Genomic DNA, 21,500 nt, shown 5'->3' with positions numbered 1-21,500 from the left:
TGTCTATATTCTGGATAACTGCCATTCTGACTGTTGTGAAATGAAATCTTAAAGTAGTTTTGATTTTCATTTCTCTAATTACTAGAGATGTTGAACATTTTTTCATATATTGGTTGATCGATTGTTCTTAATGAGTATTTCATATACACTTGAAGGAAGACTTTAGAAATTTGTTCAAAAATTTTACCCAAATTCTTTTTACTCACTGAAAGGGGGCTGGAAACTTTCTTCTGTGTTTTTGTCACAGGTAACCAGCACTTGTATTCAGGCTCCTTAAAGAAAAGAATGTTTTTTCCTATGATTTCAAATTATTTAGTTGAAAAATTGAGCAATGCCAGGTGGCTATTTTAACTTCAATAACATTTTCAACAGATTTCTATATATTTTTAAACTTTTAATTTGTTTTAATTAGTTATACATGACGTAGAATGCATTTATGCACTTTCATATATCATACATAAATGGGGTATAATTTCTCAATTTTCTGATTGTACATGTTGTAGAATCACATCAGTCATGCAGTCATATATGTACATAAGGTAATAATGTCTGTTTCATTCTACTATCCTTCCTATCTTCATATCCCCTCCCCTCCCTTCATTCCCCTATTGGTAATCTAAATCAACTCTATTCTTACCTAGTGCTCCCCAACCCTTATTGTGAATTAGCATCTGCATATCAGAGAAAATATTTGGTCTTTGTTTTTGGGGGGATTGGCTTATTTCGCTTAGCATGATATTCTCCAACTCCATCCATTTACCGGCAAATGCCATAATTTTATTCTTCTTTAAAGCTGAAGAATACTATATCGAATGTATTTACCACATTTTCTTTATCCATTCATCTACTGAAGGGCACCTAGGTTAGCTATTGTGAATTGAGCTTCTATAAACATTGACATGGCTGCATCACTGTAGAATGCTGATTTTTACTCCTTTGCCGAGGAGTAGAATAGCTAGGTCAAATGGTGATTTCATTCCAGGCTTTCTGAGGAATTTCTGTACTGCTTTCCAGAGTGGTTGCACAATTTGCAGTCCCACCAGCAAAGTATGAGTGTGCCTTTTCCTCACATCCTCACCAAAGGATGTGAGGAAATACACCAACATATTCTTGGTGATTGCCATCTGACTGGAGGGATGTATTTATTCTTTACAACAACACCAGCATGTATTTGGAGAACACTGTTGCTAATTATGTATCAGTGAGGTTGCTTTCAACTTCAATAGCTGAAAATATCAATTCAAACTGGCTTAATTGATAAGTTTGTTATCTCACACACATGGTGTCCAGAGGTATGGGGGCTCCATGGCTGTTTATTCCAGCTCTTGGTGTGGTCACTGAGGAGCAGAGACACTTCCAATCCCGTCTCCTCACTGTGGAGATTCCCCTGTGGCCGCAGTGCTTCCGCAGGTCAGATGGCAAACAGACCTAATCATGTCCTGAGAGAGGAAAGAGCAGAGCATTCTCATTGTTGACTCCTTCAAAGCCATAAACCTATCTCAAAAGTCCCTTGGCTGACTTTTCTTTATGTACCATTAGGCAAGAAATGGGTCACATATCTTCCTACGTCCATTACTGACAAGGACAATGGATGAAGATGAACAGTTCTGGGGTCAAAATAGGAAGGCAACCACTGTAACCACAGTAATGTGTAATATGTTCTCAGTCTACAGAGATTGCTGTGCAAAGACCCCTACTGTGCACTTCCCCAAACATTCTGAAAATTTTTGGTCAATTTTTCTGTATAAGACCAAAGTTCATCAACACTCACCACACCATTAATAATTTATATTCTATGGGGAAAAAATGAAATTCATGGTTGTGAAGTGAATCACCCTAACTTGTAATGTTCATCTTTCCAAGAGGATAAATCTCAAATATTGCAACATATAGAACATATCATATTTTCTTACTATTTAATGTTGCTACTGGGGAAGAAATGGAGAGATCTACCCACAGAACATTCTCAAATGAGATCACAGAGGTTATGATGGATATTACCATTGTCAATCATTTTTGTCACACAAGTAGTAATAAAAAGAGCCAGGCTACTTCTTTCTGAAAAGAGTCACCTAATAACAGACAAAACCCACTGCATCTCTTCCTAGTTTAAAAGTGGGAATTCCAGAATAGGTAAGCCAAAAAAAGAAGAAATTTTATTACTGCACAGGTAAATTTTGAATGATTTTTAATGCTGTAATATTAGGACAGGATAAAGGAACAATTTTTTGTTTGTTTTTAGGTACTGGAAACTGAATCCAGGGCCTCGTACATGCTAGGCAAGCACTTTACCATTGAGCTAATCCCCAGTCCTTTTTATTTTGTTTTGAGTCAAATATTCCTAAATTACCCAGGCTGTTCTTCAACTGCTGTCCTTCGGCCTCAGTCTCCTGAGTAGCTAGAATTACACGCATGTACCACTGTGCCCAGTACTATTGATTTTTTTTTTAATTGGGATTTTCTACATGTGTATGGAATATACAAGATTGAAATGAGCACTGCTTCCACACTAGCAATAATAAAAAGCCAGATGAATCACAAAACCATAAATTTCCTTGAAATCACAGTATACTTCAAAGGGAAGCAAAAAATCAAATGCATTTTACAAGATTTTTTTTTATATACCTTACATGTATCAGATTATGTCATTTCATCTACATTAGATAAAACAGCCACAGCAGGAAGATTACATGAAGTGAGGTATTAAACTTTAAAGGAAAATATTATCGTTTCTGATGATCTCAAATCCTCCACCTCCTGGGCCTTCAGCTAGAATACCTAATCAAGTTTTTAAATGGCTAAAAAGAAAAAACACCCAATAAATAATCCTTCCTCTTCTAAAACAAACAAGAAGCAGCATTAACTTCAATGTAAGTATTTTTAATAATCCCATGTAACTTGCAAGAGTATCCTAAAGAAGGTTTGAGAGGTGACTGATAATTCATAATTTGAATTAAAATGTTTGAAAAGGTAATTTTGGAAGCAAAACCTAAATTGAAGACCTGGGAGAATAAACCCAGCTATCACTGAAAAGAAATATCCAAGTTGCTCATGACCATGTTGCTTTACTACAGGGGAATCCCACCAATGCTCAAAGCTCCCAGTTTTCTTAATGGAAACTTGTCACAGAGAAAGCACAAAAGAGGACTTTTCCTTTAAAGGAATAAAAATGCAAGTATGTGCCCTTTGGGTTTCCATTTGGGGTTTGTGTAGGTGAACTCAGGCATCTGAGAAAGGACTGAGAGGGTCAAGTTATTTGTGTAAATTTTAACCTATTTAATCAGCCTATATGGATTATTTTAGGTTAGACGAGAGAGACCTGAGTTTTCTCTGATGCTCAAACAAATACAGTTGGAAAGAGCAGGGTGGGAGGGAATTTCCAAGAGCTAAGAAAGGGGATTTTATTGCAAAAACTGGGAAGTGTTTCTGGAGCAGAAAGCTAATTTCCTGAGATCGCATAGGACAGAAGACTGCAGTGAGGATCTACTTGTATTCTCAGGAAATCCTTGCAGTCTGCTGTACTCCAGCCTTCATTAAAGTCTGCACATTCATCCTAGAACATCCCCGGCCTTGTTTCTGGCACCACAAAATGTATGGGAAGAAATGGAAGAGATCAATGGCTATTTTGCAGAGTATGTATAGCGTTAAGCCTCAAGGAAATGAGATAGCAAGGTAACCAGGGATTTCCCCTTCTCATAAAGAAATGGAAATTGTTCTGCTACTCGAAGATCAAAACCAAATTAGAGTAAAGGAAACACAAATCAGAAAAGCTACCACTCTGGGTCTGGGGATGTGGCTCAAGTGGTAGTGCGCGCGCCTAGCATGCGTGAGGCACTGGGTTCGATTCTCAGCACCATGTAAAAATAAAATAAAGATATTGTGTCCACCTAAAACTAAAAAATAAATATTAAAAAAAAAGCTACCACTCTGTGGGTGAGACTGGCAGGAACATCTTGGCTTTGACAGAGATTCAAGAGGCCAACCCCTAGAAGCCACCTGGTAGGTCTGCTCTGTGAAGCCAAGGAGCTAACTTGTCCCTTTCCTCCATCTGGGGCAAATCTGACCTCTTTTCTTAATAATATCTCCACATACTTACCATCTCCACCACCAGTTCTTTTTTTGGGGGGTAGGGGTTACCGTGGATTGAAGTCAGGGTCACTTGACCACTGAGCCACACTCCCAGCTCTATTTTGCATTTTATTTAGATAAGTTTTCACTGAATTGCTTAGCACCTCGATTTTGCTGAGCCTGGCTTTGAACTTGCGATCCTCCTTCCTCAGCCTCCCAAACTACTGGGATTACAGGTGTACGCCACCACGCCCGGCTACCAACTCTTTACTCTTGCTTGAAATGGATGGGTTTTATCTCTATTCCCAATTCCAAACAAAATATGTATCAGATTCAATAAAACATCCTCTCTCCTGAGCTCCTCATTAGCATTCCCAACCTCTGGCTACCTTCATGGATGACCTGCTGGTACTTTGAACTCAACGTGTTGAAAATCAGAACCTGTGACCTCTCTCTCCTCCTCTGTCCCTTCCCAGTGGCCGAGACTCCGCTGTTGTATTGTCTTTGTATCTGCAGGGCCTGATCTGTCCTGGGCTCCCTCTGAGTGTGCATTGAAGGTGGAGTGAGGAGAGGAGGGAAGAGGGAAGAAGAGGAAAGAATGAAGGGGGAAAAATAAAGAAGAAAATTATGAAGGCCACAGAGAAGAGAAGGGAATTGAGGAGAGGCAAAGAAGAGGGTAGTTAAGAGAGTCAGAAGAATATTTTAGGTTAGTTTTTTCTCAAATTGGAAGGGATAGAATGAACCTAGAGCCCTCCAAAGTGCTGGAGCCCTTTTTCATCTTATTCCACCTCCCTTCCAGTGTTTTCTTAACTGCAAGCAATTTGGATTAGACTCTAAATGTTTTGTTGATGTGATGAGAGAAAGGGCTGATGAGCACATTTTCTGTTTTTTTTTTTCCCCCAGCCATTCCTGTGCATAATATCAACAGCTGGGTTAGTTCCCACTGTGGAGTACGACCAACTGTACAGCAGTTGGCGAAAATAAAAAGTGTGAATAATCTCCTTGTTCCCAACCTCATAGGTTATTTTGTATGCTTTTGATTTTTGTGGTGCTAGGAATGGAACCCAGAGCCTCATGCATACAGGGCAAGTGCTCTAGCATTGAGCCATACCCCCATTCCAAAACTCATAGTACTTAAAAGAAGAGGCTCTGAAATGAGGTTCATTTGTTTTTCCCACGGGGAACGATTTCCTGTTTTGCCTTAGGAAGGTCAAGGAACAAGCTCTAGCTTGCTCGGCTGGTCCTGAAGTTTTTGTAGTCTTGTAACTTATTGTATGTTTCTTTTTGGGCTTCTGTTGCCAGCTTATTTTAAGTTTGATGCTCTAATCTCTTTGAGGGATGACATGTCATGACTGTAAACCTAAGACATTTTCAGGTAAAGGCAAGATGCAGACACTCCTTGATTTTATTTGTGGGAGGTACATTTTAGCCCACGGGGGAAGCTGTAACAACTATTCCATCTTTGTAAGGGACTGGAAAAGCCATGCTGACATCAGGTAGTTTTGAAGGGTGCTTAGATCTATGATAAGAACATTTTCCAGAAAAAAAATTCGCTTTTTCAACACTTGTTCCAAAAAGAGGCTTAGAGGACTGCTGCAATTTTTTTTAAACCAGGAAAAGTACCTGCTATTCATTAAGGCAGCTGTAGCCACATGCTTAGCACCGATCTACTTTTAATTTGTTTTTCAGTACTGGAGATTGAACCCTGGGCGTTTTACCACTGAGCTACATCCCAACCATTTTTATTTTTTTTTTTATTTTCAGACAGTCTTTTTAAGTTGCCAATGCTTGTCTGGAACTTGGGGTTCTCCTGCCTCAACCTTGCTGAGATTACAGGTCTGTGCCACTGTGCCTGGCTTAGTAACAATTTATACACCCCAGGTTTCTGAGATCCCCTGGATTTTTTTCCTTTCCGGTGGGAATGCCCTCAGTCAGCACCTGAAGCAGGCTGTGAAAACAAACACAGGTGATCTCTCGCCACTGACACCCATGGCGCAGAGACTGGAGGCATGTGGTTTTTTGGGCAATATTTTTTTAAAAAATATTTTTCATCAATTGTTTTTTTTTATAACTTTATTTATTTATTTAATGTGGTGCTGAGGATCAAACCCAGTGCCTCACATGTGCTAGGCAAGTGCCCTACCACTGAACCACAACCCCAGCCTCTTGGCAATTTTAAACAAAACAGTAAAAGTACTTGTGGAACAAATTATTTAACCTGTACAAACTCTATTAAGTTTTCCATAAGTTTTAAATATAAATGAATATTGAAAGCACGGCTTATTCACAGCTTGTTGCCTTTGGGCATGGTACTCACAAGGAAATTCAGCCATGGTATAGATTCAGGTTCAGTACTACTCCATACATCTCAAAGGATTGTCCTAAAATATTGGAGTTCTTAGCCAAGAAACATTTTTATGTAAGACCAATGCATTCTTTCTTTCTCTGTCTTTTTTTTTTTTTTGGTATCAGGATTGAACCCAAGGGCACTTAACCACTGAGCCCTATCCCAACCCTTTTCACTTTTTGTTTTGAGACAGGGTCTTGCTAAGTTGCTTAGGGACTCACTAAATTGCTGAGGCTGGCCTCAAACTTGTCATTCTCCTGCCTCAGTCTTTTAAGTCACTGGGATTACAGGAATGTGTCACACCTAACATACATCCCTAGCCCTTTTTAAAATTTTTATTTTGAGCAAGCTGTCATTAAGTTGTGCAGGTTGGTCTGGAACTTATGATCCACCTGTCTCAGCCTACTGAGTTGCTGGAATTACAGGCAGGTATCACCACGCGCGGCTCAACACATCTATTCTAATAAAGCAAATGATACCCACCACATGGCAAATTGAATGATCACATGACTCATTTTCAGATATTCTGACATCTATAAATCATGCTGACTCCATGGATGAACCCTGTTTTCCATTACCGGAGTTTATATTTGTGCAGCTCTATGTGCCTAAATAAGCACGAGTTTGCCCTTCAAAAAGCAGAGAACAGACTGGAATTGGCCCCAGAGCAGGGAAGCCTATTGGTATCTCATAGGCCTTTCAACTTCTCCTAAACCCACAGGTCATGATGTCCCATCAAGTAAGAACATTTTCAGAAAAGAAATGTAATTTTGTAGATTTTTAACTTTAGTTAAAAAGTCCATAGTTTGCATAATTTGTAGATTGTCTATTTTAAAAGAAGACTTGTGATCTGATAGATGCAAATCTCTAACAACAAAGGTAAATGACAGAGGAAAGAAATATAATTTGAACTACTTTAAAAACTCCTGTATACTTCATGCAGAGGAAAATGATACAGGAGAAAATCTGAGTTAAAGAATGTGAAGTTCTTTTCACCGTAACTCAAAGTCATGGAACACACACACACTGCTTTATTATAGCTCCTGGAGGAGCTGTTTTATTTATTAATAGGTAATCATCATCATGATTGTAGACATACAAATACATAGTAAAATTATCAACAATAATTTTCATCTGCTTTAGTTTTCTTTTTGCTCTTGGTAGTGAAGATTTAACTCAGGGGTGCTTTACCACTGAGCTAGATCCCCACCTCTTTTTTAAAATTGAGACAGGGTCTCTCTAAATTGCCCAAGCTGGCCTTCAACTTGCAATCCTCCTGCCTCAGCCTCCCAAGTAGCTGGAAATACAGGCACCCTTGTACCCAGCAAGTAGTTTTATTTCCTAGAGTCCTAGATATTCCTCCATAATCTTATTGCTTTACTATTTCCACGAAGGAAAAAAACTTATTAAGCTTAGGGTATGCATGAGTCTAATCATTTCCAATGCTCTGATGAGATTCAAAATAAAGGATAATATCAAAGACAGCTCAATTGTTTTGAAATTGGTTTACCAACATTGTAAACCAGACAATTATAAAGAGGTTATGCTAGTGGTGATTTAAATATTGTGTGATTTACAATGTTGATAAGTTGGTAAACCCATTTTGTAACAACTTTGAGGTGTTTTTTTTGTGTGTGGGGGGGTGGGAGTTGCTGGGGATTAAACCGGGACTTCATGCCTGCTGTTCAAGCAAACTACCACTGAACTATACCCCCAACCCCTGGGTTGCTTTTGATTTTATTCTTAACTTTGGATTTCATCTATTCTATTTATGAATTCTGTTTCTGTGATGTTGTTTGGTTGTTTTTAAAATATATTGAGTATATCTGCTCTCTCTTCTTCTAACATATAATCAATACTCCCGTATTTGTTCTTTATTCAGTGACTAAATAGTGAGATATTCTCTTATCTAGTGTTCATAGTTACACAGTCAACAAAGTTCACTCTAAAACCAAAGTGCAAAAATGTAGGACTACTCTTTAGCCTGAGTATTTTCTTTTCTTTTCTTTTTTTTTTTTTTTTTGGTACTGGGGATTGAACTCAGGGGCACTGAGCCACATCCCCAGCCCTATATTTTATTTAGAGACAGGGCCTCACTGAGTTGCTTGGTGCTTTGCATTTGCTGAGGCTGGCTTTGAACTCACAATCCTCCTACCTCAGTCTCCCGAGCAGCTGGGATTAGAAACCACCTCTTCCTGCTGCTTCTTTGTGAATAGGGCAGGGGAGTGCCGCTACCTTCCATTTTGAGGGGGCATTCGTCATTTCCGAGATTCTGCCCTGAGGAATCCAGAAGGAGGAGGAAGACAGATGTGCTGGGAGCATCCTGTCCAGGTTGAGTGTGGTCCATGGTCACACAGCAAGGTAGACTGAATCTTCTGGGATGACTGTGCCAGGAGCAGGAACTGGCGCATCCTGTCCCGAGCCTCAGGTTGATTCAGAGCATGACTCAGAGAACCTCTGTGTGGGGGCTGTGGATAGAATGGCCCATAGCAGGTCTTCCCTGAAACATTACAAAAAAATCTTTCACTGGAATTTGGACACATCTTTCAACTGCCAAAGACAGGTAGAAGGTGAGCTAGTTCTGAAATTTTAGGCCTGGAAACCAATATCTTTGGCCTTAGTCCTTCGCCCTAAATCTTTATTTTGATGTTACTTAACTTATGCCAATGGCTAAATACATAAAAAGAAATTTGCAACCTCCTTGGAAATAGCTCCAATTCTAAAGGAAAAAAAATCAATGGGACAGCAATGAAGCAGAATAATCATAAAGCAAACTGTATGGAGGTAAGCAGTGAGACACCATGTTAAATTTAAATGGCATATTTGGCTGTGATGAAGAACACGTATAACTATACATTTGTACAGATCCATATGATGTACAGCATAGAGTGAACCCTTATGCAAACTATGGACTTTAGTTAAAAGTAGTATGTCGATATTGACTCACCAAATGAAACAAATGTACCACACTAATGATGTAAGATGCCCATTGTGTGTGTGTATGTGTGTGTATGGGTTACAGGTAAAGGCATATGTGGAAACTCTTGGTATTTTTTCTTCAAATTTTCTATAAACTTAAAAGTGCTCTAAAAATTACATTCTTAATTTTAAAAAGGAAAAATAATTTCAATACATGTATATTATGTAGCTAACATACAATGTGTAGAGAAGTTTGTTGCTGACTCAGAATTCCTGAATACAAATAAAGGAACACATCTTGAAACACTTTTCCTACTTTTCTTTTAATATGTATATTTTTAATTGTAGTTGGACACAATATCTTTATTTATTTATTTTTATATGATGCTGAGGATCGAACCCAGGGCCTCACACGTGCTAGGCGAGCACTCTGGCGTCTGAATTGTTTTAGACTTTGACTAACAAAAAAATGCTGCTATAAACTTTTTTGTACACCTCATTGTTGAGCACATGCACACAATTCCTGCAGGATGTACACCTACAGGGGCACGGGCTGGATGACAGAGTGTATGTGCACTTGACCTTGGTAAGCAATGCCAGATCTCCCAGTGGTTGATCCCACTGTGAGACTTCCTGACGCTCTAATTCACACTAACCCTTGTATCATTCTGGCAGGTGTGTGGTCGTATCTCATTGCAGTTTGAATTGAATTTCCCTGATTCCTAATGAAGTTCCCTATCTTTTCATGCATTACTTAACATTTAGTTATCCTCTTTTCAAATCTCTTGACCATTTTAAACTTGGGATTATCTTTTTCTTAATTCATTTTCTTCGTGAGTTATACATATTATAAATACCTTCTCCTAGTCTGTGGCACCCATTTTGACTTTGTGGTTTATTTTTCTCCCTCCCTCCCCCACTCTCTCCCTCCTTCCCTTCCTTCCTTTCGCAGTACTGGGGTTCGAACCTAGGGCCTTCTGCATGCTAAGCAAAGACTTTGCCATTGAACTATACCCCAATCTGTTTGTGGCATCTTTAATAATATCCTGGTGCAGTAGCTATAGTGATAAGTAGGAGTTTTCAGGAAATTTTTCCAAGAAGTTTCTGAATTCTCCTTATTTAAAACTAAAGCTACCTTTCAAACTTTTCTTATAAATTTAGCTGTTTTGTGAGCATATCAGATTCACTTCGCAGCAATAAATGTAGGAATTAAGATGAACAATTAATAAAATATGAATTAAATGTATGATTATGATAGCTCCTTGAATGTGAAACATAAAATTTGGCTCAAACTGATGTGTTCATCCAGACTCTCAGCAGGGTGAGACCACCTGGAAAAGCTGGATTTGGGTCCCCAAATTCATGCCATGTTCTTTGGGCCTTTCTGTTTGTGACTGAACAGTAAGATCCCCAAATTCCTTTCCTTCTACACCTCTGAGTAACCATGGATGATGCACAAGGATGAACATGGAAGTAGTGCTGAGCCATACCGTGAGATGAGGGCTACCCAAAGCTATGTGACAGCATAGGTGCCTGTCAATACCTAGACATGTTCTAGACTCTTACTTATCAGGAACAAGCAATAAACAAGTTACTCTAAGCCTCTGGGGATTTCTGAGAGGAAGATGAGTCAAGAGTTAATCACTTGTGTTTTCCAAAATCTGAATAGCTCCCTAGTCACTAGCTATGAACAGCTTGATTCTCCACCCCCACTCCCACCCCCACCCTTGACCACCCTATTCTTTTTGGTTCTGGGGATTGAATCCAGGAATACTTTACCACTGAGCTTCCATCCCCAGCCATTTTAAGAAAATTTAATTTCAAGATAGGGCCTCGCTAGATTGCTGAGGCTGGCTTTGAACTTGTGGTCCTCCCTTAGCCTCCTGAGTTGCTGGGATTACAGTCATGTGCCACCCAGTCCAGCTTAGTTTTTCCCTCTTGGTGACTGGCTGAGCCCAAGGCCAGAGCAGGACATGATTCCTCTGGATTTCCTATTTCTTATTCCCACTCTTTGGGACATCCTCATGTACTATTACTCCAGGAGGTGTGGATGTACTCCTTTATTCCTAGACTAGGCCACAAAAAATAGAAGTGTGAGGCAACCAAGATTTTATTTGCTTGTTTTTAAAATTTGCATATATAAGGAAACGCTCCTCTAAGTTCTGAAGGGTTAGAAGAGGGTTAGTCTCTTCATAAATATCGTAGTGAAGTCTTAAGTTTGTCTTAAAAATCAGAGCTCCAAAGCGTCAAAGGGTTGATGGCAATAGCAGATCTGTACCTCTGCAGATGGTCAGGGATGGGGATGTCATGGTGCTCTTTGCAGAAAAATATGAAATAAAGTCATATTTAATTTTACCAGATGAACTAGGAGCAATCATGCTAGCAGGAAATTGATGAAACTACACGTTTATGGTCTTTAGGAGGAAAAAAAAAAACTCTTATAAAACAAGTATTTGTTGGCCTGGGAGGTAGTTTGGTGGTAGAGCACTTGCCTAGCACGCACAAGGCCTTGAGTTTAATCCCCTGTACTGCAAAAAAAAAAAAAAAAAAAAAAAAAATATCTGTTGAATAAACATTTGAGAAGCTTAATATTTATTTGCTATTCATTCAGTTATCTGCTATTATCCACTAGCAGACAATTTTTCCCTTAAAAAGAGGGAAAAAATTCAAATTGAAAGCATTCCACTTATTTTTTTTCTATGAATTTGGAAAAGTTCCCTTTAATTTGATTTTACCTATAAAGCACCTTGGAGCAGCTCCCAGGACACTGTTGTCTGATGGGAGCACAGTTTGAGGAAATCTGTCTTAATGAAAGAGATGAGAAAACTCAAGCAGCTCATTCTACTATGGCCTCTGTGCATCTGCCTCCATCTGTCTATCTTCTCCATCTGAAGGTATCCACTAGCACTGCCACCTTGAGTCCACCACCACCATGCTGAATGTCACTATCTGCCAAGTTCCATGTCAATCGCTTTATCTGCAGCATTACAATTAATGAGTAGATATTATTACTCCATTTTATGTATGAGGAAACATTTAGTAAGATTATCATTAGTAGATTTTATAAGGGAAGAGTTGAGATTTAAATCCAGGCATGTGTGACTCCAATATTCATTCTTTTAAATGCTACCCTAAAGAGTACTTCCTTCTTTATGACCCAACACGAGTGGAAAACCCCAAGCCATTATATTTCATGTGTGTCAGTGAGTCCTGAGGTAGGTGTTTCAAAACTTTTCAATCACAAGTTTATTGCTATATTATCTAAGAAACATCTGTATTCTATAGTCAGGCTTATATAATTGTGGAATCTATTTTCAGAGTTCGTTTTATCAGTTGTAAAAAAAAAGTTGATTGAAAAGTAAGAGGAGTAAATTTATCAGGATTATTGTAAAGACAATAAAATAGAACTCACATACCACTCCAGTCCATAATGCCATGCCGTGAGGCTGGTGTGCAGGGTGTGTGCAGGGATGGGTACAAGATGAGGCTGGAAAAGTATGATGAGTGAGTTGGTGAGAAGTTTGGATTGGCAGTCATGTGAAGATTTTAAGATCGTTAAAAGTCATCCTGCATGGAGGTGTAGAATGGACGGGTGTGGGCAATGGGATGCACAGGAAGAGTAGTGTCCACTTCCAGGAGTCAGGAGTCCAGTCAGGAGATGATTTCTGCACACAGGCCAGACCTGAGCTGACGTTGAAGAGAAGTGAGAGGCAAGACATATTTAGGGAAATAAAATAGATAAATGAGGCCAATAAAACACAATCTGTTTTCAGAGAAATAAAATTTATTTATTTTCTGAGGTCATTCCCGAAAGGATTTGTATGTCTCTGCCTTTTTTCAATGTTATACTATTGGTATAGAGCACAGTTAGCAGAATTAATAAAATCAAGGTTTTTTAAGTTGTATTTTTAAATTGACAAATAATAGTTGCTTATATTCATGCAGTACAAGGTAATGTTTTGATGCATATATACATTGTGGAATGATATTCAGTATTCTTTGTTGCTGCCCCCCATATACTTACTTCATGCTGCCTTATCCGACTTGTTCTCCTGAAGCTGAAATTATAGGTTGATTTCCATGAAAGTGACTCACCTTTACTCTACTCCTGGCTGCATAGACCACAGATTTTGCTGCCTCTGATAAGAAGACAGGAAAATGAGTCTGTTAAAACCCATCCAATTGTGAAAAAAAGACACCTGTTCCAAAGATGGCCAGTGACATCATCCAGAAAGGAAGCTCATGTTTGGTATATATTTCTAATCTGGTGAGAGTAAACATCCTTGGTCCAATGACAGGACAATATGAAGCAATTGTAAGAAATAAGAAAACATTCAGCTGAAATGTTTAGATTAGATTGGAGGAATACTTTTTGCCTTAGAGAAGCAGTTCAATCCTGGTATCAGTTACATTGAAAATATTCTCCTTGGAGATTGTGTGTGTGTGTGTGTGTGTGTGTGTGTGTGTGTGTGTGAGAGAGAGAGAGAGAGAGAGAGAGAGAGAGAGACCTGCTTGGATCCAGGGTCTTGCACATGGTAGGCAAGCATTGAGCTACATCCCCAGCCCTTTGTATGTGTGTGTGTGTGCCCGTGCGCAAAGGCTTAATGCTAAGAGTTGAACCCAGGGTCTCACACGTGCTAGGCAAGAGCTCTAGCACTAAGATACATCCTCAATGCTTCATCTCTCTCTCTCTCTCTCTCTTTTTAATTATTTTGAGACAAGTTCTCACTGAGTTGCATAAGTTGGCCTTGAACTTTTGATCCTCCTGCCTCAGCCTCCCAGGTAGCTGGGAGCACCACTACTCCCAAAAAGAGATTTTTTAAAAATTGTGATAATATACACAAAATAAAATTTATCATTTTAACCATTCTAAAATATATAATTCTGTGAAATTAAATATATTCGCATTGTTATGCAACCATCACCACCATCCCTATCCAGGATTTTATATCCTCTCAAACTGAAGCTCTGACCCCATTAAACAATATTCTCCTCATCCCACCAGTAATCACCATTCTATTTTCTGTTTCTATGAATTGCTTTACTCTAAGAACCTCAGGTAAAGTGGAATCATATAGTATTTATCTTTCTCTGTCTGCTTTATTTCACTTGGCCTAATGTTTTCAAAGTTCATCCATATTGTAGCATGTGTCAGAATTTCATTCCTTTGTAATATTGAGTACTATTCCATGGTATGTATGTAGATTTTGTTTATCCATTTATCTGCTGATGGACTTTGGTCACTTCCACCTTTTGATGATACGGAATAAAACTGCTATGAACATGGATATTCAAATATCTGTTTAATTCTGCTTCAATTCATTCAGCACATACTCAGAAATGGAATATGGTCATTCTATGTTTAATTTTTTGAGAAACCACTGTATTGTTTTCCACAGTGGCTGTGTCATTTTAAATTCCCACCAGCAACACAGAAATTTAAAAAAGATACACCAGAATTTTGCCTGGAGGGTTTCCAATTGCTTCTCCCCAAACTCACTCTATTCACCATGTCATCAAATTCATTAGACCTTTTGTTTGTGTTGGCCATATTAATTTTTTTGTCACATATTTTTGTTTAAAGGCAAGTACAGTTAGTGCATAGATTTGACCAGTAATTCCATTGATTAAATAATTAATCCATCCATTCTTGAATTCCTCCATTCAAAACATTTATTGAGCACTTATTGCATGCATCAGATATTAAGATGATGTGTAGTTCCAGAAGATGACAGTACAAGCAGGCAGAGTAGCTAGACGTATGCTTGGCAGTGGCAAGAAGTGAGATTTAGCCTGAAGTCCTGGGCTGGGAGGGTGGGCTCATATAATGTGGGAGGTCTAAGAGGAAAGAGGGGTCATTAAAGAAAAAAATATCCTTTATGTGCCAATTTTCCCCAGGGCTGACCCTGTTTGAATCTATGAGATAAATACTGGTGTCCAATTTGTAAACTCCTAAAAATGTGTTTAGTTTTCCATCCACAGCACTTAGCACATCTTCCATAGTATTATCATAATGGCTATTTCTATAGGAAAATTTTCCTGTGACTTCATTTAACTCTCTAGTGGGAACTGGTAATTTCAGGTGTACCAAAATGAAAACAAACTGGAATTACAGAAATTCAGAGATGGAAAAAGTACCCTTTCTATCCATATTCACAGAGGAGAAAACCAAGACCATAGAATTGCATCAAACCTGCCAAAGCCCAATAACTCAGTTATAAATGGCAGGGTCAATAAAGAACTCAGACCCACCCCCTTTACTGCTATCTCTGATACAGCCATATTTCCATCAGAATGAGCAAATTAGAGGGGAAAAAAAAAGATGTCAATGTCCATGAGTGGCATTTGTTTCCACCAAATCTTATATTCCAGGTGAAAATCCCCAAACGACTTCCCCACATTTCTCAATTTAAACTGAATGGCAACGAAAATCAACAAAGATGAGGTTTAGAATTCAAAAGAAAAATCAGTAAGGTCTGTGGCTTTACAGTTTTACCCATTCAAAAATTCAACTACTATAAACATGGCCTCTCACATGGTATAATTAGGCTGAACCTGATTATCATCATATCCCACAGTTCTAATAAGAGAGTGCTCATGTATCAGTCATACAGGCTTTCATCTTTATCAATCACAAAATCTTGTTCTTCCATAACCCTTTTAATTTATCAAAAGGCCTTAAGACCATGAAGCTTGTGTTTCTCATTTAGGAAGAAATCATTATTTTCTCAGAATTGAGCTCAGAGTCAATGTGCCCAGGATTTGTGGCGTTTAGTTTGCTGCTTGTATTTCAAAACTCAAGTTAAATCTGCAGAATAATTTGTAGTATGGAGTAAACAAGTCTAGTAATCAGTAATTTGTTATGAAAAAATAGTGTTTTAGAACATGAGTTGTTGGTCTGCTTAAGTGTAAGAAACATGAAGTAAAGACAGCTTGCCCCCAACCCCCACTCTTTCCCTCTCCTCCTCCAACTTCCCTACTCCTCTTCTACATAATTGTTGGCAGACAATGTTTGAATATTTGAATACTTAGGAGGCCCAATTTCCGGTATGAACACAGTGATCCAGGGATGCTGTCTGTAGTCTCAGCTCCAGCAGTTACTGACTGGAAGCTGAGGGGTTTGTAAGGCTTGAGAGCTGCTAATTAGTATGCAAATGTTAATATCAACCTCCTAAGTACTCTCATTAGTCCACGTAATTCTTACTTGTAGTCTTTCATGCATGTAATAACATGCCATTTTTCACTCATCAAAGTCTAGTCAGATACTGACTCACCATATCTACTGTTCAATATCCCTGAATTTGTTTTTCTGAAATGAATTTTCTTCCTTGAATTTGTTTTGGGGACTTAATCCTATTCTGAGGAAGGAAAAATTCTGTCTGATGGTGGGGAATAGTAATACCGATTCTTTCAAACTGTTAAAAAAAGAAAGCGTTGATAAGCAGACAAAGTGGTATTGGTCACTAAAATACCAATTTTTAATGGATTCATTCTGAAAACTAGTGACTGAAAATAAGTTGCTATCCCTATAGACAAGTAACTGGAAGGAGACAAAGTCAGCGTGACAGCTCTTCAGATTCTGGGTGAAAGAGCTCTGAGTTAAAATAATATGAATTGATTAAACTGCTTTTTTTCTTTTCTTCTTTTTAGGAGAAGTGGAACATCTTGCCAAAGAGCCAAACTCATTCCTTTTGGGGCAGCTTAATTGCACAAGCTTTATGCTAATTACTGTTGTACAGATTTGGCAGCTTTACAAAAATTTTAAACTTGTATGTGCAAGTTCAAAAAATCTATTTCAATGGCTCAGAGTTAGGCTATGAAGGCGTTTCAGACAATGCCAACTGTAGTAATGCTTGCTTTTTTTTTTTTTTTAACCTGTGAGTAGCTTATAATTTACAGTTTCATAGGAATTTGCTTAACAAATGTGGACGTGGTTAGTTGTCTGCCTTCCAAAACCCAAACCTATATTTCTTCATATCCTAGGATGTTGTCTGTCAGATGACAAGTTTTTTCAGAAACCCGAGAAGGCCATCTTTGGGGTGGGTGTTGTCCCTGTACTTCATGAATTCTACTCACAGCAGCCCTTCAGCAATATAGAGGTTCCGTTTTCAATACCCAGAATTCATGAAAGGGCAAAGATTCACAAGTCATGACAGAGCATAAAGAAGGGAGTAAACAACACAATGGAGATAGACTAAGTCTTTATTTCCATGTGCCAAGGAGGGTTGGGAGAGAATTATTTAAGTAATAACCCTTCTCTTTTTTGGGGGGAGTGGGAGTACCAGGGATTGTACTCAGGGGCACTCAACCACTGAGCCACATCCGCAGCCTTATTTTGTATTTTATTTAGAAGACAGGGTCTCACTGAGTTGCTTAGTGCCTCGCTTTTACTGAGGCTGGCTTTGAACTTGGGATTCTCCTGTCTCGGCCTGCCAAGCTGCTGGGATTACAGGTATAAGTAACCCTTCTTTATTTAAAAAAAAAAAGAAAGTTAAAACAAGATTGAGGGGCTGGGGATGTGGCTCAAGCGGTAGCGCGCTCCCGTGGCATGCGTGCGGCCCGGGTTCGATCCTCAGCACCACATACAAACAAAGATGTTGTGCCTGCCGAAAACTAAAAAATAAATATTAAAAAATTCTCTCTCTCTCTCTCTCTTTCTTTAAAAAAAAAAAAACAAGATTGAAAGTGGCTTAAAGAAAGGACAGTTTAACTCAGAGTTAGGTACTTACATCAAGTTAAAAAAAAACTGAGATGATGAACCCACATCATCTTGATAGGTGGTAGGTTAATACTAGACTGGCACATAAGGAGAAATTTGGGGAGGAAGGAAAATTCGGAAGAATTTGAGTTAGAGGTTTATTTTGTTGAAGGAAAAGTATCATCAGTCTTAATCTTGTGCTGACAAAGTTTAAATAGTTGGGTAAAGTCTTGCAGCACCATATCAGAGTACAGGGAGTTGTATTCTATACTTCTTTTCCAACATTATATAATGTTGGTAGAAATGATGGTAGAAACGTAAGATATTTTACGTTGCCTTTGGAAGTGGCAAACTATGTTTTCTCCTGATTGGGAAAGGGGTTAAAATCAATCTAGCTCTCAGAGCTGAATCAGACCAGAAAATTTCTTGTTAGGCTAAAGTGACACATTTGCTGTACCATTATACTTATAGAAATTTGCCAAGAAGTTTTCCAAGACTGGAAATGAAATTACCAATAGTATCCTAAAACCTGGTAGAATGCTCTCTTAACTCCTTATTTTCCTGGCATTATAAGAAAATCTTGCTTCTCCATCTTAAAAAACAAACAAACAAACAAACAAAAACCCACTAAGAAAAAACCTTTTATACCCTCAGGACTGAAACAGTAATGAGAGAGAGAGTAGAATACTGAGTTGGTATGTTTACCGGAACTTCAAACAGATTTCAATGCTGTGAAATTATCATGGGGGTTGTTATCAAACTTCAAGGTGGTTAAAGATGATTACAAGACAAGTTCTGTTGCTGAAGGATTTGCTGACATCTAATGCCTTTCTTTCTTCAAATGAATGCAAGGATGACATTTCTGAGTTAATAAAGGATCTGAGAAGGATGTGGCCCTGAGCAATACTTTTATACTCATTAGCTTTTTTCTATGTGCCTATGCCACTATCCCCCCACCTAGGCACCCACACAGCCTACCTCCTCTCTCACCATTATTAATCTAACCTGAATGACTCTCTTCTTCTCCAAGTGAACACACCCAGTAACAGCAGTGAATCATAGACACTTTTGCTTCTCTAGTCTCCAATGGACTTGACAAAAAGCCAGATCTGGTAGAATAAAAAGAATAGGAACTTTAGTGAGGCGAGCTCTTTAGGTTTTTGTTCTTTATGTTATCCTGAATATTAGTTATTAGATAAATGTTCTGGATGCCTGATCATGGAAAGATTTTTATCACACTAACAATATTGAGCCTCCCCCCATGTCTGTGTTCTAAGTAACCACTCTATTCAGTAAGGCAATCTCTGAGGCTTGCCTAAGAACTAAATCTAGAGCTCCTTCATTTTGGGATTGCTTCAATCCCAAGTTAAGCAAGACTCCTTTCTCGCTTAACTTGGCAAAAAAATTAATCAGTTAACTCACAAAGATCACCATTTGGTAACTAAGTCTTCAATAGTCTCTACAAGTGAGGCAATTACACTTTTGGAATCCTAGAAGAGATTTTTAGGTAACAGAGGAAGAAATTATTTGTTAATTATTCTCAAAGAGACATCTATGAAATGACAGACCACTAAAACACCTCTGTTCCATGCATAGGTCTGTAAGTACATTTGGAATTCACAGGAAGAGAAAACTACAGAAGAATTTTTGAAGATGATTTTCAAGAAAAAGAAAATGTCATAACTAATATTTAAAGTCAGTTAAGGGGGACTGGGTTGTGGCTCTGTGGTAGAGCACTTGCTTAGTTAAGTGTGAGACACTGGGTTCTATCCTTAGCACCACATAAAAATAAATAAATATAGGTATTGTATCCATCTACAACTAATTTTTTTTTTTTTTTTAAAAAAGCCAGTTAAGGAAATTTAGCAGATTTTCCTCTGTAACGAATCTGAATTCAGTTTCTTTAATTCATCCTCACGGACATTATAAATCAACTTAATCATATGAATTTTGCACAATTCCTCACTCAAATGGATTTTTAAAAATAAAATGGTCTTAAAAATTGATAGTCTTAAAAAATTCCTACAGATCCTAGCTATGTCTACAAGACACCTTTTTTTGTCAATATAAGAAGTCTGTGGAATAGATTTATATCATCCTGAGATTATTAAGATTTAAAAACTAATGCTAAACCTGAGAAATTTAAAAAAAAAAAGAATTCTACTAAAATGAAAACTTAAATTGTGGACAAAAAGTACATTTGTGTGTGTGTGTGTGTGTGTGTGTGTGTATGCTTGAGGGGGAGGAGAGAAAGAGAAGACTATTCACTATTGTTTTCTTGTCATTAAAAAAGAATAATAAAATAAACTCATAAAGATTTTTAGGTCTATGTCATCATCGCACCAACAGTAATCATAGACAAGAATGGAAGAAGCATTTTACCACTCCCTGGTGAATAACAAAAGGGCCAACAGTAGCCTAGGGTATTGAAGAAATTTAAAAACATGCAGAAAGTCTGACTTAGGTTGCTATTAATCACAATTAATTATCTTTTAATTCTAGTGCTTAAATTGTTCTCTATGGCAGGGTATGGAGTCTTTGCTTTCTGGCTCAATTGGGCAGTGTTCTTTCCTACTTGAAAAGTTCCATTTGAAACATACAACATCCTGTATCAGATATACCAAACTCTTCACAGTCAAATAGATTTCCGGTCACTAAAGTCACAGAGACGTTGGTTAGGCTTTATCTAAAGGTACATGAAAGCTACAGGGGCTGTCTAAAATCCATTTATTTTACACTAAGTTGAGAGTGGAAAGTGGATTTCCAATTTTGTATGTAACAAGAGTAATACAAATTCAGTAAAGGGGAGTTCATTTTTTTTTTTCCTAACAACATGTACAAGTCAGAGATGGGCGTCAACAAATGCACATTTCTGAATTCAGATTTTTCTGAGGACTCATTCTGAAGCTTTGAAACTCGGGCCAAACAATCTTGTTTTAATATACCAATTCATATAAAAAACAAGTCAGAACATTTGCAAGGCAAGATGTTGTTTTTCTTTATGCAGCCAGCAAAAACACAGCTCTAGGTTGTAACTATAAAAGGATTTGGGAGCAGCTGATTTTAAGGACTCATAAAAACAACTCACCCTTATGCCCCTAGGTGTAAAGAATATGCGGAGTCTGCATTGTGCTTCTATTGTCAGGACAAATCATTCTGCTTTATTCAACGAGATGAACGCATGCCAGGGGATAAGTAAAGGAAAAAAAAAATGTACATATTGAGATCTGTGGGGAACGTGGCTTCACACTAGTTAGCCAAATCCGAGATTTAGAATCAATCACAGCACCTTTTTTTTTTCTTTTTTAGCGCCCTCCGCCCCCTCCCCCCGGCCGTGTTTTTTTTTTTTTTTTTGGCGGGGGAAAGAGAAGAGAAAGAAAGTTTGCGTGATCCATTCCTTTAAATCAGGGACCGGTGAATAAACTTGACTGTTAGTGGCCTCTCACGAATTCCCTTTGCCCAGGGGGA

This window comes from Marmota flaviventris, chromosome 4 (assembly GCF_047511675.1).
Source record: "Marmota flaviventris isolate mMarFla1 chromosome 4, mMarFla1.hap1, whole genome shotgun sequence".
Classification (NCBI taxonomy): Eukaryota; Metazoa; Chordata; class Mammalia; order Rodentia; family Sciuridae; genus Marmota; species Marmota flaviventris.
Note: the sequence above shows the minus strand (reverse complement) of the source record.